At 56.6% G+C, this 12,897-nt stretch overlaps 1 long non-coding RNA gene across 6 annotated transcripts in view; it reads left to right on the top strand.

Annotated features, from left to right (window-relative positions):
* Nucleotides 1-12,897, top strand: part of LOC106025077 (uncharacterized) — a 67,331-nt gene that overhangs the window by 48,439 nt on the left and 5,995 nt on the right. For 4 of the 6 annotated variants that reach the window (XR_010041610.1, XR_010041607.1, XR_010041606.1 and 1 more), the window contains exon 2: nt 11,854-12,061. This is a non-coding gene — a long non-coding RNA (uncharacterized LOC106025077). The other 2 variants (XR_001198668.3, XR_010041608.1) reach the window with 2 other exon arrangements.

Consider the following 12,897-nt stretch of genomic DNA (forward strand, 5'->3'; position numbering starts at 1 on the left):
TGCAGGGCGGGGGTTGGGAGCAGGCTGTGCTCCCCAAGGTCGGGGCACCCACCGCGTGCCGTGCGCCGGCACCTGGGTCAGCCCGGGAAGGCCGAGCCCAGCCCCTGGGGGCTGCAGCGCTGGCCTGCCTGGGGGAGGGGGCGCCCCCGGGCCCCCGGCGAGGTGGGGCGGGGTGGGGCGAGGTTGGGGCGAGGTTCCCTGAGGGCGTGGCCTTCAGGCTGCGGCTCCGAAGATTTTGATAACAAACGCGGAGGTAGGAGGGAGGTGGCACGTAGGGAGAGGCAGCCTGGCAAGAACCAGCAGAGTATTTTAGGAACAAGGACCAACTGGCCTGCTTAGGCCTTTGTGCTGGGTTCCACCGGCCGGCAGTGATGGAGGGTTCTTGGTGGTGGTGGTGGACAGAATTTTAGCTGGCCTTCAGGACAGTTAGTCTGGCCAAGTCCTCAAAGATAAACCCTGATTCACTTCCCTTCTCTGGGAGATGGCGAAGCTACCAGCCTGTCACCCGCCCCACCCCCAGTTAACCAGGTAATGAACATTATAAAACAACCTCAGATAGTTACATTTCCTAACACTTGCTATTTGCTAGGCCAGACCCCACTCTCATTCGTCCACATAACAGCAGCCCTGTGACGTCTAGCCTCATTTCACATAGGAGGAAACAGAGGTAGAGAGAGGTAAAGTAACTTGCCCAGGGCTCCTTGCTGGCGAGGGGCCTGACTAGGATTAAAACCAGATCCGCAGCTCACAGGAAACAACTTCTGGGCTCAAGACGTCTGCCTTCCTTCCACTTGGCACCTGAGTCTGGGGAAGGATGGACCTAAAGGCTTTGGGGCCACCTGTGTGGGGGGCTCAGGGCCCCAGGGAGCAGGCTGAGTGGGGAGTAGGACAAGACACCCCCCCACGTACAGCCACCACTGTTACTTCAGGCCCGTGGCCTTGAGTAAGTCACTCCACCTCCCTATTTGCCATTTCATCTGTAAAATGGGGTGAATGAGCTTCTTTAGCTTGTTCCTGAGGAGTCGGTGTGTGACCCAGCAGCTGCAGTGTAAGCAGGAGTGTGTATCACCGTTAGCCAGACCCATGGGGGAGGGGCAGTGGGTGCCAGGCAGTTCCTGAGAAGGATGGGACAGGCCCCTTCTTCCCCCTAAGAAGATGCCAGTGTTCAGTCCCAATGATTTGAGAGAGAGCTGTGCCCCCCAAAGGGAAGGAATAGATTTTTCTCTCTCAAATAGTGCTGGGTCTTCACAACTCTAAATATCTCAGACGGGAGAATGTTCTGTACAAACCACAGTATACATAATACATGCTTCTGTTCTTAACTAAAAACAAACCTCCAGGCCTCGAGGGCACCAGCCAGCAAGGGGCCCCACCTCTGCCCCCTACCCACACCCCACTTTTGGGCTCTGGCGTGTGGAGAATAGGAGGTGGAGGAGTGGGGAATGGAGGCAACCCCCAGCCCCCAGCCTGCTGGACCCTGCTGCCTTACAGATGGCTTCCGGAGGAGGCACCTTCTTGGCCGGCTTGCTCAGCACTGCGCCGGGCAGATGGATGTAGGAGGCCGAGAGCACCTGGCCTGGTGCAGAAGGCGGGAGAGCATGATCTCTGGGCCTGGGAGCACGCTCTCCTCCTGAGGGGGACAAATGAGCTGGAAGGAGAAGGATGAATAGAAGTTCACTGATTGAAAGCTGGGAACAGGGAGCAAATTTTGGGGGTGCTGGGGAGCCAGTGCAGCTTCAGAGCAGAAAGTTACCCTCTTTCAGCCACCTCATCTGTAGTATGGACTCTAGGCACCCCTGTGCAGGGCTGGAGGGCAGGTCAAAGAGGTAGGGGAGGGCCGGGGATTTAGCTCAGTGGCTCAAGTGCTTGCCTGGTAAGTGTGAGGTCATGAGTTGGATCCCCAGTAACAAACAATACAAACAAACAAACAAAAACAAAGATAGGGGAATGGGCAGTGCTCATCCTTACTGGCCTTGCCTTTACTCAGGGAACCAAGAGATGGGAGAGGCTGGGATGAAGAGGCAGGGAGGGGGTTTGGGGTCCACATTCTCCTTGCATTGCAGATGGGGGCGGGGAGCCAAAGCTTCCTACTAGATCTGGGCTGGGCTGCTAGACAAGAGTGACTGTGGTCAGCAGTCAGGTGAAAGGGGAGGAGCTTTGCAGTGTCTCCACTGGGGAGAAGGGGTCTTGGTTCCTGTGCTTGGGTTTAGAAAGTTGCGCTCACCCAGGGGACTCCTTCTTACCACTGGGGTCTCTGCAGGGGCCCAGTGTGGAAACCAGGCAGCTTCTGCCTGCTGGCATCCCATGCTCTAGGTGGCATGGAAGGGGTGACCTGAGGTGGCACAGGGCAGAGTGTCCTGCCCAGGTCTGATCCTCTGTCTCCTATCTTCCTGAAGGAAGTCCAGTGCGCCTAATCTTCTGTGTTTTCTGGGGAGTCCCTGTTGGTCTAGAGCTGATGCCTCTGTGTGTTGGGGGGGGTCCACTGCAAAGCACACTGCAGATCCCAGCTGCCTCTGGACACTGAAAAATCCAATTTTCTTCCTAATTGCCACCGCCCTCGCACTCTCTCTTCCCTCGCAGCCTACGTCTGCTCTGTGGTGCCTTGTTTCCCCCCATACTCCCCCCACTTCTGCCTCCCGATGCCCACCCCACTGGCTGACGCTACCCCCCCTCGCGGTCACCCATGTCGGGAGGCACCATATATCATGTCTGCAGTCGGGAGGGGCCCAGGAGCCAGCCAGCCCCCGCCCTGGGCTCCCCGACGAAATCGTCCTTTTCCGAGGCGGATGACAGGTTGTGGGAACAACAGCTTGAATTACGGAAAGAAGTTTCCCCACTGAGTTAATCTGCAGTGGCTGGAGGTGACCTTCTGGAGACGGCGATTAATCATGGGCCATGGCGGGCTCCGCGCCACGCCAGGCCCTTTGGGGGAATACTAATTCCACTACAAGATAAATCATAATTTGACAATAATCATCTGCCCTAATCACTCCAATTTTTCTGTTTAATTATTTGTATATACCGTGTTTCTTCATTGAGGACCCTGTGCGCCCATGGGTGGGGACCAGGTGGCCACCTGGGCACAGACTCCCTCTCTGTTGGCCCTGCTGGTATACCTGGGGTCCCTCTCTCGGAGCTGATGAGGAGAATGTTGGAGCACCTAGGTTCCATAGTGAACACTGGGGAAACTGAGGCACAAGGAGAGTCCAGGCCTTGCCCAAGGTCACACAGCAAGCTTAGGGCAGGCTAGGGTGACATCTGGGTCTCTGATGTTCAGTCCTAGACTGTAAGTCATTCCCCAGAAGGCCTTGCTTCTGCTGTTCTCTTCCTGATCTTCTGTCCTCAGACCGCAATGCCTGGTCCTACTCTCTGTCTCCAGTGTGGCAGGGTTGGTGACTGCTTCCATGCCCCCTGGGTCTGGTCATGTGCTTAGGACATGTGAAGCCTGAGCAGGCACTGCCTGGGCCCACCTGCTGGTGCTTTGTGACCCCTGACAGTTAATGGGATCTCCCTTGAGTTTGTAGCCTTTACTTGTAAATTGGGCTGGGTTCCCTGTCTCTCAGGGTGGTGGAGACCTGGCTGAGTGCCAGACCCATAGGACTGGTCACAGCTGCCTGCCCCTGCCACTTCCTGTTCTGTCTGGGCCCAGCCAGTGGAGCCCTGCATTTCCTACCTCCATTTCCCCTCCCAAATCTGGTCCCTAGTGCTGCCATGTTCAGGCCCAGGCTCAGCCAGGAGAGTCCTGGGTTCTGGCTGTGTCCCTGACGTCCTCTGAGGACGGGCTGGCTGAGCTGCTATGGATCAGGCTCCCTGGAGCAGGAATCAGAATGACTCAGTGTCTGTCTTGCTGGCCGGCTCCGGCTCCTGGCAACAGGGAAGGAGCAGGTAGGTGGTGGGGTGAGGGGAGAGAGGGCATGAGACTGCTGGATCCAGGTGACACCCCTCCTCCATGAGGCTTGTGGCTTGCCTTTGTGGCAGTTTGAGAGGGAATGGTTCTGCCAAAGAAGAACCCAAAGTTTGTGTGCTAATGGGGCCATAGCCACAGAGAATGATACACTGACCAGAGTGGACATGATAGCTGTAGCCAGCCGGGTGCTCCTGGCCCCGAGGAGATGGGTGTTAGGCTGATGGTAGAACACAGCCCTTATCCTCAGGGTTCCCTGTCTTGCAGAAGAAATGTGGCCCTTGGCTCAGACCCAAGATAGAGGAAAGAACAAAGAACAATACAGACCTCTGTTCTACCTGCCATTATTTATGGAGTACCTTCCATGTGCCAGGCCTGGTAATGCTTTTTGCCTGTTTCATATCCCTGAGTTCTCATAACCATTTGTGAACAAAGTGATACCAACCCATTTTACAGATGGGAAAATCAACTCACAGAGAGGTGAAGTCCTTTGCTTAGCATTATCAAGCTTGTGAGAACTAGGTTGGGATTTGAAGGCAGCCTTCCCCTATATTTTTTCCTGTCTCCAGACATCTGGACAAAATCATGGTATTGTAGAGCTGTTGGTCAGAGGATCTGAGTGTTTACCTTTCAGGATCGCAGTCTTCCCAGCATACGATAGGGTCTCAGGGCAGATTTGAGACTGATATGAAAAGGCTTAGGCCCGTCCTCAGCCTTGTATGCCTATAAGGGCCCCCAGGGTCTGGCTTCCTTTCTTTCTGTTATAGTTTCCTGTCACCCATCCTTTAGGAACAGTGGGTTCCCTTTGTCTCTGTCCTGGCTGTGTCCATAGCCAGACTCTTCAGTTCAGTGACCCTGTCTTGGAGCTCTGTGGCTGCTAACTGATGTTATTTCCTGACAGTGCTTGGGTTGGTCATCCCTGGCTTGTGCCCGGGGACTCTGCTGGCTTTGTGTGATGAGCTTGATCAGGCACCCCCGTTGTCCTGCACCCGGCCCCTGCCAGTGTTCCTGTGCATAGGGGCTGGGGAGGAGCCCTGCACTGTGGCACTAACCCTTCGCAATTCCAAGGACCTCAGTGGGGTCCTCTGGCCTTGCTAGCTGGGTTTCCATATCTGCAAACCAGGGTAATAATACCCTGCCTCAGCCACTGTTACCTATTGTTAGTATCAGACTGCATGGTGAGATCGCAGAGAGGCTGGCCAGTGGGGGCTTTTCCTGCCCCCTAAATGCCTTTTTGGGGTGATTAGGAATGAGAGGCCTCCCCCTTACAGTCAGCCCATCATTCAGAAAGGCTGAGGGCCCCTCCCGTTCTGTCAGGGCTGAGATGTGAGCGGACCAGTGGGAGGTGGCAGAGCTGAGGCTCAGAGTTGGCCCAGTGGGGAGAGATGGCCTGGGGGAGAGCAGCTGAGTTAGGGGAGGAGGGGAGGCTGTGGCGCTATAAATACCTCCCAGGTAACAGGGCCTGTAAATGAAGGGAGGGAATTAGTCACATTCTGAGGCGCCTAGGAGAGAAGAGGAAGAGGAGCAATGACCTGGATCCATACAGGGAAAAAATTAGGCTAACCTTGAGGGGGAGGTGAGAGGCCCGGCCCGAAACAGGCTCTTTGGGCAGAGGCCAGGGTGGAACAACCATGGCAGGAGGGGTCTGGAAGGGACATCTTGTCTCTTCTCAGGTCCAGATGTGTGAGATTTGTGAGGGGCACTGTTTTCTCCAGGATTTGCTGGCCTCTCTCAGCCTCACACTCTCTCCTCTTCGGAAATCCTTCTGGAGGTCTAGCCCTGATCTAGCCTCGTGTTTCCCTGTACTGCCCTCAGCCTCTCTGCACCCTGGCTCTCCCTGGGCCCCTCATCATGTGTCAAGGTCTGGGTCCCTGAGCTCCTGGGTCAGACAAGGGCTTTTGCTCAGGAAGGTGAGAAGACCATGTCCTGTTTCCTTCCTCACTGGACTCGGGTGGATTGAAGCCACTGGTTCCTGACCAGGACGATGGCCATGGCCTGCTCTCCAGTCCCCTGATGCCAGCTTTGCCCCTCCAGGCCAGCTCTCTGACTGTGGCTGCCTGGACATGCCCTCCTTTGCTCATACTGCTCCCTAGGAATGGCAGCCGGTCTCCTTGGCCTGTCACAAGACCCCGGAGAGGCCCCTGACCAGCTTCTGAACCCTGTTTTTTGCCCTTGTTGTCCCTCACCCCTGGCCAGCAGTCGGAAATCTCCAGGTCTTTGCAAGGGCTGTTTTTGCAGCCTAGGGTGCCTGTGTCTTGCTTGGCCTGGCAGATTTGTATTTTCTTCCAAGACCCAAGCTTGAATCTGAAATTCTTCTGCTCCCTCCCCAGCTGAGCTAGGTCCTCCCTCATTATGCTCTGGAATCACTTCCTGAAGTGGCAGTGTGAGGAAGTGGTTAAGATCCAAGTTAGGCGGCCAACTGTGCCTCATGCTAACTATGTGACCTAACGTAGACAAATGAGCTTTGCAGAGCCTCAGTTTCTCCATTAGAGCACCCCCTCATGGTGCTTCTCAGGAAGGTGTATAGGTTAGGCGAGACCCTGTATTTGGAGGGTTTAGCACACAGTTGGATGATGGCTGTTGTTGGGGTCACAGTATTGATCACACTGTTTCTGTGTCTGCCTCCCCTGCGGGCTGAGATGGGGGCGGGGGCGGGGGCGGCGCTGCGTCCCCGTGTGACTCGTTGCTGCAGCCGCAGTGGCCAGCTCGCGCCTGGCACTGAGATGGTCGGCAAATGTTTGCTGAATTAATGAGTGGGGGCTGTAGGGAGGGCTTGGGCTGCAGTTCCGCCTGGGCTGCTGCAGCTGGGGTGCCTGTGTACATGTGTGTGCCCCTGGGAGTGAGCGAGGGGTGTCTGTAGGCGGGGGAGCCGTATCCGTGTCCCGGGGGTCTGGCGGCGCCGTGGGCAGCCTGGCGCGCCCGCTCCCTGGGGTCCCCGCCGAGCGCCTGCCTGGCTGCGGGACCCCGTTGCCAGGAGCAGTCAGGATGCGGCAGCGTCTCCATGGCAACGCGGCATCTCGCGCCGCGCGCGGCCCTCCCCCGGCGCCCCGCAGTGGGCTGGAGGCCGAGCCTGGCAGCCCCTCCCGGCCCAGCAGCCAGCAAGCTGGGCCAGGAGGCCAAAGCCTGGCAGGAGGAGCCGAGGAGGGGGCTTCTTATTTTTTTTTTTTTAAGAATGAGGGGCTGACCTGCCTTTACTTCCCTTTCCATCTGGGGGAAGGAGATATGAAGGCTCTGTCCATAGGCAGTCCCCTCCCCCTGTCTCCTACCAGGCCAGGAAATCATGAACAGGTTCTGAAATGGGCGAGGGTCCCTTACTGGTGGAGGGATATTTCTGATCTGAGTCCTGGCTGTGAAAATGGCACAGCGATCCAGGCTGGAGTGGCCATGAGGGGGCACTGAGGCACTGTGTGGGCAGGGGTATCCGGTTCCAGATTGAGCCCAAGACTAAGCGACTTCATTAGCCGCCCCGCACCAGCGTCCACACTGCTTCCAGATGCTGCCCGTGGCACCTGCTGTGACCCTCCCAGCGCCCCCTCACCTCCTTAGTCATGCCACATCCACAGATACACTGAGTGTTTCCTAGTGTGGACCCTGGCCCCCAGTTCTGACCCAGTACCTCTGGCCCCAGCCCAGTACTTCCCCACACCCATGGGGTCTCTGCTTATCCAGTGCACTGCTGTGCCATTTAGTGCTTCCCGATAGCCACTCGGGGACCACCAAATAATCACTGGGTGCCACCTTCCAGTTTAGGCTTAGTGTCCCTTAACAGCCCTCAGAGACCAGGTACTGTTTGTTCCCAATACCTGTCTGAGGGCCTCCAGAGTCTTCCTCCTAACCCGCCCTGTGCCCTGCACATCAGGCACAGCTCCTGTGTCTTCCTCGCACTTCTGTGTCCTTAGGGTTAACCACTGCAGTCTCCTTCTGCCCACAGAATCCCACCACACACCTCCTGTCCCGCTACCTTCAGGTAAATTCCCTTTGCCCGCGTCCCCCCTCGCGCCCTCCAAGCCCGAGCTACGCCAGGCTGTAGTGCTCGAAGTGGCCAGGAGGGGGCGCTCGAGCGGTTGCCCGGAGGCCAAGGCAAGGGCGCGGTCGGGGTGGAGGTTGGAGGGGTAGCGCTCGAGGTTCTCGTTGTCATAAAGAGGCGCAATCCGCGCCCAGGGTGGGGCTGCGTTCCAGGGCAGATTTTTTCGAAGTGGCTGCACCCCAACCTCGCATTCTCTACGAGCCCCATCGGGCCCGCCGCAGCCGCCGTCGTGGCTTTGGCAATGAGATGGGGCGCGCGCCCTCTGGTGGCCGCGGAGCAACGGAGCTCCCGGTGGCTGGTGAAGGGAGCGACTGGGGCGGGTCCTCACCTGGCTGGCTGGCCCTGTTTACTAACCTTCCAGAGTCCTGGAGAGGTGGGCGACTCCCTCTCCCCAGCTCACACCATGGGATTTCCTCTTTTCTGTCTATGGCGGAAATGGATGGCGCCACAGCAGGAGGAGTCCAGGTTAGACTCCCGAAGTGTCCTGAGTTGGGGTGGCCTTGGTCTGCAAGACGCTCCAGGGTTAAATCTGTGATCTTGTGCCTGTTGCTTCCTGGTATCAGGACAACACTTACCAAGCCTCCGCTAGCGTTTAAGCAAGTCTTCATTCTAAGTCTCAGTTTCCTTATTTATAAAATGAGCGTCACCCCCCCCCACACACACACATTCCCAGGACAGTTGTAAAGGTTCAGTCAGATGGTGATGCTGGGATAATAACAGCGGTGTACCAGGTGGGCATACAGGTTGGGCTCTGAAGAAGCTTTCCATCCTGACCGGTGCACAGGCAGGGAGCAGAGGCCCTAGGAGATCTGTGCCTGACCTCAGGCTTCCGGATGATCTTGAGTTCTCTGGTCCTGTTGGGGCTGGAGGCAGAGGGAGGGACAAAGCGCCCTGGGGAGCTCTCTGTGGGCTGCTCCCATGGTCCTGAGGCCTGGCTGGAATATCCGACCATCCGACCATCCGTGCCGCAGGGAGGGAACAGGGCTGGGTGATGGAGGAAGCATGTGTCCTGGCCGGGCAGCTGGGCTAGGGGCCTTGCCCCGGAACCTGGGCGCTTTCCTGCGAGAGGAATATCCCAGAGCAGGCAGGAAGAGACTGGAGGAGAGGAAGTGGGGGAGAAGGCAGGGGACAGGGGACAGGAGCCAGCAGGGAGGTCCGCTCTCTGGGACAGTCGAGAGAGAGGACATCTGGCCTGGCCGGGCTGCGAGGCTGCGGGTTGTCACCCTGCCAGGGTGTGTGGTGACAGGGAGGGGCAAGGAGAGAGGATGTGAGTGCCACCTCTGTTTCCTCCCTAGCTGTGAAGGTGCTGACAGTGCAGGCCTGCAATCCTAGCTGCTCTGAGGTGCGGGCCTGTAATCTTGGCTAGGTTGAGGAAAGAGGATGTCAAGTTCGAGGCTGGCCTGGGAAATTTAATGAAACCTTGTTTTGCAATAAAAATTATGTTTTTATTAGTTCAGTGGTGGATCAGCTCTGGCTTCAGTACAAGCACCAGTGTGGAGGGAGGTGGGAAGAACACCTCCCCTTCTGGGGCTGGATGGACTGCTATGGAGGTCAGAGATGTAAAGTACCAAGTACGCCGAGACATGCCTCGTGCTTGTTAGTTCCTTCTCCCTGGATTGACTGCCTGATCTGTGAGAAAATAGCTTGGACGGAGTCAGGTGTCCCCAATACCTCTGAGCTCACATATTCATTCAACAACCATTATCAAGCACCTACTATGTGTTGGGGTCCAAAGTTGTCACCATGAACAGAAGCTGATCCCTACTGTCATAGAACTTGTCTGTAGGGTGGGAGGAAGATGAGTCACCCTGAAACATAGAGCCTGGGACAGCTCAGACCAGGTGCCCAGTCTGGCCTAGGAGTGAAACAAGGCTTCCTGGAGGAGGTGTTGTTCTTGTCAGGACCCAGCGGGGGGCGGGGGGTGCAGAGACAGAAGACTAGCATGGTGGGAGGAGTGTCCTAGGCAGAGGGAAGGGCAGGCCCAAAGCACAGGCTTCAGAAGCGGGGGCCATAGCAGCAGCAGAGTGCGCAGTGAGCTGGGGTGGGTGGAGGGCTCCAGGATAGGGCTTTGGGTTTTTTGCCTGAGCAGTGGGGAGCCAGAGAGGGTTCCAGGCTGGGGAGAATGGTTAGAGTGGGGTAAAGCTTAACAGAGGGATTCAGGGCCCTCTGATGTGACTTTAGGCTCTTGCCAGTCCCAGCTTCTCCACGGGCTGCTGTAAGCTCCAGGTGACACCTCTCATGAGCTGTCCTCCCTGCATGGAATGACACCCAGAGGAGGTGGCTTAGGTCCTCTTTGTCCCAGCACTTTGCCAGCCCTTTGGGGACAATTTCTGGTGGTGGCTGAGCTTCTGACCAGTTAGTGCACCTCCACTGGGGACCCTGCTGGGGGAGGGTTCTGTCGCAGGTGAGGATAGGCCAGAGCGCAGCAGAGACAAGGTCACATAGGGCGAGCTCACAAGGACCCACTTGGTGATTGCTCTGCGGTGGCGGGCTTGAAATCTTTAATAATTTTGTCTTTGAACCTGTGCTGTGCAAATGAAGTCTTCCGGGATGGTACAGCCTGCTCGGCGTGAGCAGAGGTGCATACAGAGCTCAGTGAGGCACAAAGCAGGCCCAAGATAAGCAGGGTAAGAGGAACCCAGACCCCAGGGGCCATGGCCTCCGTTCCAACCAGGATTGCCCAACCCGAGAGGACACTGGTGTCCTAAGGAAGCTGAGTGGCCAGGGACGCAAGCTATTACCCTGGCTGAGCCAAGCACTGGTGCAGAGCCGTGACACAGGCAGCAATGATGGGCGACCCTCGGCTTCTTTCCTTGGTCTGAGGTGTCTGTGAGCCTGAGACCGAGCATGTGGAGCAGGGCGGGGTGTGTCAAGGAGTGAGGGAAAGCAGCTCGGTTATTTTTAATGAAGTGCCTGTGCAGATTGCACAGTCTCTGGGCTGGGGATTTAGCTCAGCAGCATAAGTGCCTGCCTTGCAAGCACGCAGTTATGAGTTTGATCCCTGGTAGTGATAAAAAAAAGTAATCAAATTGCACAATCTCAGTGATCCTGTGTGTGCGTTAAGACCTCTTAGGCTTGCATTTGGTTTATATCATGTAGCCCAGGCTGGCCTCAAGCCCCTCACCCTCCGGCCTCGGCCTCCTGAGTAGGCGGGGTTCCAGGCGTCTGCTCCTGTGCCCAGCTGCCTTCCTTTGAACAAGGGCTTGATGCTTCATTCTTGTGTCAGATCTCAGGAAGCAACCTGCCCTGAATGTCTAGGTGGGGGGCTGTGAGGTGGCAGCTGGCGTGCCCCTTGTGTAGGGTGGAACCACCACTTTCTGCCGCACCCCCTGGGTCTTGCCGTCACCCCAAGTCCAGGGGCTGGGCCTTGAAGATGGTGCTGCCCTGGCCTTGGTGGCATTTCACTGGCCACCGGACTACCACCTAGCCCGACTGGCTGAGGGGGGTTCCTGCTTCTTTTCCTTTAAAATAGGGTGCCTCTAGGGCACGGCCTGCAGAGTGGCTGTGGGCTGGAGATGAGTGCCAGGCTCCCCTCCAGGACCTGTGCTGTCTCTGCTGATTTCCTAGCAGATCTCAGGGCCTTTGCACTTAGCCCTCCTCTGTCTGTAGTTCATATCTGCCTGATTGATGACTGACTGTTGTTGTTTGGTCCTTAGTATAAATGTCACCTCCTCTGGGATGCTGTGTCTGACATGGACATCCTTCCCCACTTTTTTTTTTTTGAGACAGGGTCTCATTATGTAGTAATGTAGTTTAGGCTGGTTTTGAACTCACTATGTAGTTGTGGCTGGCCTTGAATTCATAGCTAGACTTGTGCCTCAGCCTCCCAGATGCTGAGATTACAGGTATGTGCTGCTAGGCCAGGGCATATTCCCCTTTATGCAGTCACTCTGTTAATTTGGCCTTTTAATTTTCTGTACAGCATTTAACAGAAGAATAGATATATGCCTCCATCCATATATACATATTTTAAGGAAGAATCAACTTTGCTGGGCACTCAGGGCCCGTGTCTCTTCTTGCCCTTGCCTGTGACCTTGGCTGCTGTGAGGCCCGCTGCTGTGGCCTGGCAGAGCAGGGCAGAGCAGAGCTTGCTGATGGAGTACAGAGCAGCCACAGAGACGAAGAAACAGGTGAGACAGAGGCTCGGGACGAGGAGGCCAAGGAGAGTCTCAGGGCAGAGCTTTGCTGGGAATCCTTCGCTGAAGGCCCGCTTCCTCCCATTATTGAAGGCAGCGAGAGAGAAGACAAAGAGGTGCCCTGATGGGGGCTTGCTGGAGGCCAGCTGGCACCCACATCTGCATCCTGGTGGCAAAGAGCAGCAGCAGGGGCAAGAGGGAGACGGTGCTGCCAGACGTCAGTGCTCATGTCTGGTGGGGAGAGATGAGGGAGGATGGCATCAGGCTCTCCCCTCCCTCCGGGGCCACCAGCTGATGTGGCCGTTCTGGAGCTGGGCAGGTCAGCCAATTCCAAGCCCTCCGGGACTACAGCCACCTCACCAGCTCCCCACAGCCCTCAGTGACTCCCAGAAATGCCCCGGCTCTCAGTGCCCTGGTTCCTTCCATCTTGAGGCAATGTTCCCTCCCTAGAGTCCAGGCCAAGCCACGTTTTTAGGGGGGAGCTGGAAGCTGCCTCTAGCTTAGTGGTCTCCTTCCCTTGGTTTTGAGCATCTTTCTCCCTTGGACCAGGCTCTGAGATCCAGGTGAGTGGACCCCCCCCCCCCCCGTTTGTGTTGTTCCCCAAATGCTCCCTGACTGGCTGTACGTGCCCCAGGCAGACTCAGCCCTGCTCTGACTAAGTTCACAGTTACTGGGTGAGCAGCACAGAACCAAACAAATCAGCTCCCTGTTATACTTTTTTTTTCTTTTCGAGACAGGGTCTCACTGTGCAGTTCAGGCTGGCCTTGAGCTCACTTTGTAGCCCAGGCTGGTCTCAGACTCACAAGGATCCTCCTGCCTCAGCCTCTAGA

The sequence above is a fragment of the Cavia porcellus genome, unplaced genomic scaffold (assembly GCF_034190915.1).
Source record: "Cavia porcellus strain 051 isolate PalLab524CR breed Dunkin Hartley unplaced genomic scaffold, mCavPor4.1 scaffold_21, whole genome shotgun sequence".
Lineage (NCBI taxonomy): Eukaryota > Metazoa > Chordata > Mammalia > Rodentia > Caviidae > Cavia > Cavia porcellus.